General features: G+C 36.7%; 1 long non-coding RNA gene across 1 annotated transcript; it reads left to right on the top strand.

Moving 5' to 3' along the window:
- LOC110270574 lies at positions 4,640–5,297 on the top strand. The gene is made up of 2 exons (XR_002360213.1): positions 4,640–4,970; positions 5,086–5,297. It is a non-coding gene; the product is annotated as an uncharacterized LOC110270574 (long non-coding RNA).

Here is a 9,064-nt window from a genome sequence, read left to right as displayed (position 1 = left end):
TGGAGTCATCACCATCGCCGAGCCGTACGTCATCACCGCTGCGAATCGCGAGTAGTAGAGAAAGGGAAAGCGTGCTCGTGAGGGATGTCGAAGCTACGCTCCGCCGCTGCGCTGCGTGAGGTCGCCGCCATCGCCTCGAGGTCGCCATCGTCATCCTCGGCGGGTGCCCTTGCTACCGCTGGTGGAGTCGAATCCGCCGTTGGTCTGAGCTAAGAAGAAACGCATGGAGAGGTGGTGAACGAAGCCATCGCAGGAACCGCCATCTAGAAAGGGTTCAGGTCGCCATTGATGGGGCTAGCCGGGAGCGTGACTTCTGATAGTGAGGGTGTTACATTATGGTATCAGAGCGGTCTTTCCTGTAGAGCCTGAGGTATGGACCGATTATGCTTCAATTGTATACTCTGAGTGTCTGTCATGTTATAGGTCATGTCCGAATGACGAGAATTAGAGCTTTATGCACATGACAGTCTTTTGATTAACGTGTTAGCTTACCATTGCATATCTGTTGATATTAAGTCTGGCCAGCTTAATGTTGATGGTTTATGTGTATGGTAAAGTTAATGGGTTATCATGGACAAAGTAGAATTAACAAGCGATGCGGTTCACAGGTTCTGAGGGCGTTAGAAATTAATTTTTGAAGTTAGTTCCGTTTTAACGTATAATCTTGTTCGTGTCGTGTAGCTTAGTACACCGATTTCTCTTTTATTGGTTATGTTGGAATTCCTTGTTTTAGATTTTTCCTTTTAGGATATGATTCGACTCTGTTTCTAGCGATACTTATTCATTCCTGTATATATATTTCTGCTTGATTATAATCCTGATTATTCACTTGAAATCATTTGGAACATTTATCCTTGATGTTGCTCATATTTCTCTCTACGAATCATGAGTTTTTCCTGAGTTGGTTTTGAACTTGTTTCGCATGAAAATGGTCCTTAATTCTTTGAAAAACGTCAGATGTTATTCCTTGATTAGTTTACACCGAAGGTAGGTGCTTTAGTCATGCCACATGATGTGCGTGTTGCTTATTCTTCGATTTATCATCTTTTTCACTCCTTGTTTCAATTCTTTTTGGAACCAGATTTGATTATCCATCATTGTTATTATTTACGCATTTCTTCATAAATTCTGTATCCTTTTATTCGATCTTAAATCTGTTCTAGCGTAACACATAATTCTTAATACTTGAGTGATTTGAAACCGTGAGAGTTACGATTCGCAGCAAGCTAATTGTGTAATTTGGTTCTTCTACATCGCCTTCTACAACTTATGCGTATTTTGCCCAGGTTACAATTTTTGATCCTGTTTTCCTCTAAACGAATAAAGTACTTCCCTTGTTTAAAAATTTCGAGTTTGTCTTGGTATGAGATAACAATTCTAGTAATATTCTTTCGAAGTTTTTGTTTCGGAATCTTCGTTGAGAAGAGTTTTGATCTTTTTATTTTATCTGATCTTGTCTATAACCATTCTTTTAATTCTGGATATGACTATCTCTAATTTTACATGTACTTTCTTACAAGCAATAAATAAATCCTTTAAGTAGCTAAAAACATACTTGTTTTTTAAAGGTACTATCTATACTCTTATTAACTATATAAGAACACTTTACATTAGATTTCTTTCGTTGAGCATAATTTGATTCTCCTCCAATATTTACTCATTTTTATATATGTCTTTACTTGATTATGCACTCTAAGATTCTTGATAAGAGATTTTTGCTTCTATTCTAGTTAATCTCTATTCGACAAACTTTATATAATTTATTTTAAATTGCATTGTTTTGACGCAATACCTTATTAAAACTTTTAGTAATTATTTTGGAAAAGTGAATTCATTCCTTCATAGGGCTACAACTCGATTTTCCCTTTCGGTACATCTTCTTGTTTTTGTACATCCTTGCTTACTTATAATTTCAAACGTTTCTCCAAGTTCTTGTGAAACACTATTTTGGTTGCTTATTCTTCTTTATCAAAATTTGTATTCCTTTGAGTAAACTTCAAACTTATTTTGGTGCAACATACCACTTTTTATAATCTCGTTCCAAGGTTTTTGTTTTGGATTCCATAGAAAAAAAATAATTTCAATTCAGTTCTTTTACTGGATTCTATTCGTAGCTCTACTTTAAATTTCAATAAAATCGTTTTGAAACTTAGCATATATTCACTGATATGAAGCTTTAAAACTTTCTTATGCAATCGAAACTTATTTGTTTATAACGTACTAAGTATTCTTTTATTGACTAATTTACCTTGGTCTTTCTCTTCTGAATAGAATTTAGTTCTACCTCTAAGTTTGATATAAATTTTTATGCATATTCTTCTTTGATTATGGTCTTTTAAGATTTTTCAACATTTTTAGCTCAATTAATTTTCATTATTTCAAGTTTTGCACAAATCTAATTTAACTTGAATTTGTTTTAACATAACCCAATATTTACGCTTCTGTTACCTCTCTTGAAGGATATCTATTTCATATCTTTTCTTTTTAGAATGAGAAATCATACTTTCTTAAATTTTTCTATATTTTTGAGTTTTGCAAATGATGTCATTAGTTCAATCATTCCTCTCTTGTGAACTTAGTGTTCCTCTATTTGACTTTAACTTATTTCAATTTAAATCATCACTACTTTTTCTTATTTCTTATGGAGTTCCTGGACTCAAATTTCCTATTTAGATGCAAAATGATTTTTCTTTCCAGAATATTTTCTCGTGCCTGTAAATCGTTACTTAGTTGCAATCTTACGCACCCTCCTAAATTCATGTGAATTTTATTCTCGTCATTTATTCATCTTTTCTTTAGATTTGTAACTCCTTGAATATACTTGCGCTTATCTCAATGTCACACGTGGTCCCTAGAAAATAAAAACCGAAGCATTAGTTTTTCAGGGAATGACTAGTAGATAAGGAGGTGAACTTTGGCAAGTTTGAAAACGTCGTAGGTTATGACGTTTGAATTTCGGAAAAGGAGTATTATCGAGAAGATATTCAAATTTTCGGTAGCTCAATTCGTATAAGATAATGACTCGCAACAAGTTAGTTAAGTGACCGGAGCAACGTGAGATAGATAAGCGTAAGGTGAAACTTGTAACACGGTAGTTCTTTAGGATACGGTTCATGAACGCTGAAGGTGAAGCTTGTAAGTATGTGACATCAAAGGGAGTCGTGATAGTGAGCTATGTTAAAACTCATAAGGTTGACACCATGTAACCCCTTTCCTTTTCAGCCTATTTCGTAACTTCTACTTTACACCATGCTTTTCCTTTATTTCTAAGTCGTATGGTTCATCTGCTATTTGAAAATTTATATATATACCAAACTTTTTGTTTTTCTAAAGTATTCAAAAGAAAGGTATTAAAATCATGTAATATTTCCTGTAATATGCTAAATTTTCTTATCTAAAAAGCATTTAGACAGTAGAGTACTGATTCTTGGTATTACCTTGTATATTCTTTTAATTTTTGAGGACGAAAATTTTTATAAGGTGGGTAGGATGTAAGACCCAAAACTTTTGAAAAGCCTTATTCTAAATTGATTTCAATTTATTTATTCATTAAAGACTTTAGTTTTAGAAATTATTTAATTAAAGCTAATTAAATCAAGTTTTGATAATTAAATTAGAATCTTTGTATAATTTTATAATTGTTGGATAATTTTCTATATTTGAACTATAAAATTTAGTAATTGCAAAATAATAAGAATTTTGTATAAATTGATTTAAAGAATTGAGATTTTGGAATTTAATATTTTAATTTTTATGAATAAAGAAAATTAATTACATTATCTCTAATTATTGAGTTAGAGTATTTATTTGAAAATAATTTATAAATTGATAATTAAATAGTATTTTCACAAATATTATTAGTGGATTAAAAATTGGTTTTTGGTTTTCAATTACTACTAATTTTAGTGAAATGATTGAATTACCCCTAATCCTAATTCCCAAATTAGGAACCTAATTCCAAATCCCTAACCTAATTTCCCTTTCTCAACTGCCATTAGCCCATTACCCCCTTTCTCCTTTCTGAAACCCCAACACACACACATGCACAGAGATGGAGAAGAGAGAAAGAGAGGGCGCCAGCGGAGAAGAAGAGGGGAGGGAGTCGCGCCATCACCATCCAGCTCGTTGCATCGCTGCCACGGTGCCGTCGTGGTCGCCAAGAAGAGAAGAGAGGGAGAAGAGGAACGCAGCCAGTAGCCAGGGGTAGTCGCCATCGCCGCCTTGGAGTCATCACCGTCGCCGAGCCGCACGTCATCACCGCTGCGAATCGCGAGCAGTGGAGAAAGGGAAAGCGTGCTCGCGAGGGATGTCGAAGCTACGCTCCGCCGCTGCGCTGCGTGAGGTCGCCGCCATCGCCTCGAGGTCGCCATCGTCATCCTCGGCGGGTGCCCTTGCTGCCGCTGGTGGAGTCGAATCCGCCGTTGGTCTGAGCTAAGAAGAAACACATGGAGAGGTGGTGAACGAAGCCATCGCAGGAACCGCCGTCTAGAAAGGGTTCAGGTCGCCATTGATGGGGCTAGCCGGGAGCGTGACTTCTGATAGTGAGGGTGTTACATTAAGCCGGAACTGTTCTGAGGTTTTTGCTGTTGATTCTGATTTTGTTCTGTTTCGGTTGAAGTCGTTGCTGCCTCTAGTCACCGGAAAACCACCACTACTCCTTCTGCCCCACCCCTGTTTCGTTAGGGTTTGCTGCTTTTCATGGTGAGACTGAACTTGTTTTGCCTCCTTCACCATGTCAGTTGGTTTTAGTTTCACCTAATATCCATTTCATGTTAATTTTAATTTGTCAGAATAAACTGTTGTTGTTCGGTGTTGATGTTGCTGCAGTTACAGTTCCAAACCCCATTTGGTTCTAGTTTTGGTTCTGTTTCGAGCTGCGTTGCCATCTGGGTAGTCACCAACCACAGCTGCCATTGCTGGAGCTCACCGGAGCTGCTGCTATGCCGTTCCTTCTTTTATTCTTAACTTCAGTAAGTTGTTCTCGCCTCGAAACCCCTTTAGTTGCTATTCCGTCATCTTACACTGAGGTTTTGTCACGATAATTGCTATGAATTTTGAGTTTCGATTATTATATGCTATTATTAGAGTTGCTGGAGTTAAAGCTGCAATTGATTTTCGGGCTGAGGGAAAGGGTTTCTGGTGATGGATTTAATTTATGGATTCGACTTTCCGAGGTAGGGGCGTTTTCATTAAACTTATTCTTATTCTTAAGAGTTGTTATAAATTGATATTTAAGCGAATAATTATTTTTAGTGATTATGGAGTCTTACGAATTGAACTGAATTGCCTTCAATGAATGTGATTGCTTACTTGAATGTGGCTATTTCTGAATATTGAGTTGGTATTGAGATAGTGAGTGGAAGATTAATTTGAAAATCTGGTTTGAATGTTTATCAAGTATAATTTGAGAATTGGAAAATGATTTGATGTTAGAGTTAATTTGGGTTTGGAAAACGGCTTGAGATTTGTGAATGACTCGGATTTGAAACCATTGGAAAGGGTTTGAGTAAATGTTGGTTGGCTTTGTTGGAAATGATTGAGATCTGGAAAGGATTATATTATTGGAAATAAGCTTGATTTGTTGAAAAATGAGTTTAAATTGAAAATGGTCTGAGATATTGAAATTAGTCTGATTTTTTTGAAATTAAATTGAAAAGAGTTTGAGAAATGGTTTTGTTGGGACCCGAAAAGGGTGGCAGAGTCCGAGTTTTAGAGGAAATGCTGCCGAAATTTTATAAAATTAAAAGTTTCATTTGAAGTAATTATTTTAAAAAGGTTTATGGTTTAAGATTACTTTATTTATCAAAGAAAGAATTATGCTTTGAATTGGGATTGTTAATGAACGGAATGGAAAGGAGGATGATGAGGATTTTCTTTGAAATATGGTTTTTGAATGAATTTGAAAATGAGATGTGGCTTATGAATTATCTGAGATACGAGGTTCCCTGGATTAAGTGCCGTGGCTTGCCACCACGTGTACCAGGTTGAAAACTCGATACTCTGTTGACCCTACGACGTAAGTGTGACCGGGCACTATATAAATTTCCGGGAATGTTACCCCCATTGAGCAATATTGATTACTTGAGAAAAAACTATGCATAGACTCTTGGGGATGCACGTCGGGGGACAGTCTAAGGACAATTCAGACTTGTCGGGTTGGCTGGATAACCGACAGATGAGCCTCATCAGCCATAGGACAGGCATGCATCATATGCATTTGTATGCTTTGCTTGGGTTTGAACTTGTTTTGGTTTGCCTAATTGCTAAACTATTCTTAACTGCTACTTGAACTATTTGCTGTAACTGTTTTCTACTTGTGCTTTCCTTGTCTGTCTTGCCTGTGTTTGTCCTGGCGTGTTACATTTGAGAATGGACTTTGGTGCTGAATTAATGATTGTGTTGTTTGATTGCGTGGTTGGTTTCTGATTGAGATTTGCTTATGAGGAAAGAAAGATTTTGGATTTCTGAAAATATTAAACATCGTTTCTTTGAAAAGGGTTTAAACGATTAGTTATTGGATTTTAAAAAGGATTCATAAGGCGATGATAATCACTGAATTTGAAAACAGTTTTCTTATTGAATATCTTCTTATGACAACTTTGAAATTTCGTGGTGAGACCGTGTGGTTAGGTTCTCACCCCCTACAGCTTTACCTTTTCAGGAACTAGATGAAGAAGCATTAAGAAGAGTTATACTAAGTTTGGTTTATATGTTGTTGTATTAATTAGATTATTTTCTCCCCTCGTCTTTGTTGTTACAAGTTCGTAAGAGGGATAGGAACTGTATGTTTTATACGTATATTATATTGAGTTATTATGTAAGGAGTCTTGTATATGAATCTATGCATGTTTGTATTTTTTTTAAAATAAAGTATTTATTTCCGATTTTCTAAGAAGTCAACGATACAGTATCAAATCACAGGCTCCTATTCTAGTATTTAGTATGTAAAGTAGTCTTAATACTTCTTGCTATCAGAGTAGCGCAGCCGGGAGCGTGACTTCTGATAGTGAGGGTGTTACATTCAAGCTCAAAATGAATTCTGATGGCAGCATTGACAGGTACAAAGCCAGGTTGGTGGCACATGGCTTTACACAAACTGCTAGTGTTGATTATTTCAAAACCTATAGTCCAGTAGTGAAGATGAGTACATTGCGGATTGTGCTATCCATTGCAGCTGTGCAGAATTGGCACTTACATCAACTAGATGTAAATACGGCCTTCTTACATGGTGATCTTTCGGAGAAAGTTTACATGAAACATCCACCCGTGTTGAATGTTTCTTCACCAAACATGGTGTGTAGGTTGGACAGATCTCTTTATGGCCTAAAACAGGCAAGCAGGTAGTGAAATTCAAAGTTGTGTGATGCTCTAAGAGCAGTTGGCTTCCAACAATCCAGAAATGATTACAGCCTGTTCACTAAAGATTCAAAAGGAGGATTCACTGTTATTTTAGTTTATGTTGATGATTTGATTGTAACAGGGATAGATTTAAGGGAAGTTGAATTCATCAAGTATCACTTGCATGAGCTATTTAGAATCAAGGACCTGGGAGAGCTTAAATTCTTCTTGGGGTTGGAGGTGGCTCGATGCAGGAGGGGCATCACTGTATGTCAGAGAAAATAATGCATCGACCTTCTCAAAGAGTATGGGTTACTCGAAGCCAAAACAGTTTCGACACCTATGGACTACACAGTGCCATTATCAAAGAATTCAGGAACTCCATTAAGCTCAACTTCGGAATACAGGAAGTTAGTTGGGAAATTGTTGTACTTGACCAATACCAGACCAGAAATTGGATATGCAGTTGGAAAACTCAGTCAATTCTTGGATTGTGCCACAGATAAACACTTTGAAGCTGCCATTAGAGTATTAAGGTATCTCAAGGGAGCACCAGCACTTGGGTTGATGTTTTCAGCTCATTCAGACTTAGAGCCAGCGGGATACTCAGATAGTGATTGGGGGACATGTTCGGATAGTAGAAGATCAATATATGGGTATTGTTTTTTTTTTTTTGGGAACTTTAATTGTATCTTGGAAGAGTAAGACACAAAATACAGTTGCAAGTTCATCATGCAAAGCGGAGTACAGGGCATTAGCAATGGCAACTAGGGAAGCTCAGTGGCTGACCTACATCTTGCAAGACTTGAAAGTGAAGTTGGAGAAGCCAATAGCCATATATTGCGATAACCAATCAGCATTACACATTGCAGCAAACCTAGTCTTTCATGAGAGAACAAAGCACATTGAGATGGATTGTCATGTAGTTAGAGATAAATGGCAAGAAAATGTTATCAAATTACTCCCAATCTCCACTGCAAACCAAACTGTAGACATATTTACAAAGGCCCTAGCTCCAAACATTTAGATGTCATAGCAAGCTTGGAATGGTTGATTCTGCCAATTCCAGCTTGAGAGGGGCTATCACATGAGGAGTCAGATTAATTAGCAAGTTAGTTACACACTTTGCAGTTTGGAAAAGTTTGTTATACAGCTGTTAATAGTGGTGAACGGTTAGTTAGCAGATTTAGTTAAGGAAGTATATATAGTAGATAGAGTAATTAGAGTTTTGAGTTTTTACTCTTGTAAGTCTCATTTTTCTTGCCCTAGTCAGAAGTAACTTGCTTTTGACCTAGGCCTTTCCTCTGTAAACTTTCCTCTGTTCTTGAACCTTCCCTCTCTCTGAACTAACATTTCCACAGCCCCTTCTCCTCTTCTCAATAGCTTGTCTTTTCTCGATTGTTCAAAAGCATCCATGCATGACATACAACCTCCTCCCTTTGGCATTTTCTCTCTTACATCACTGTCTCACTAGGCTTTATCTGTACTTGCACTGTGTGTCTTACACAGTGAACAAATGTGTATAAAAATCCTTCCAAAAAGTGTTGAATATTTAATTTATACCGTAAATAACTACGAAGCATCTCATTGAGCTACATGTTGGACACATTTTAGACACGATACTGATCTACACGCGTGTGGTGTCTAACCATGTTTTAATATAAAAAAAAAAAAAATTTCGAACACGTTTGGACACATCTAAATATCATCACGTACAAGCTTATCC

Source organism: Arachis ipaensis, chromosome B04, assembly GCF_000816755.2.
Source record: "Arachis ipaensis cultivar K30076 chromosome B04, Araip1.1, whole genome shotgun sequence".
Taxonomy (NCBI): Eukaryota; Viridiplantae; Streptophyta; class Magnoliopsida; order Fabales; family Fabaceae; genus Arachis; species Arachis ipaensis.
The sequence above is the reverse complement of the archived record's forward strand: the minus strand, read 5'-3'. Positions and strand labels throughout refer to the sequence as shown.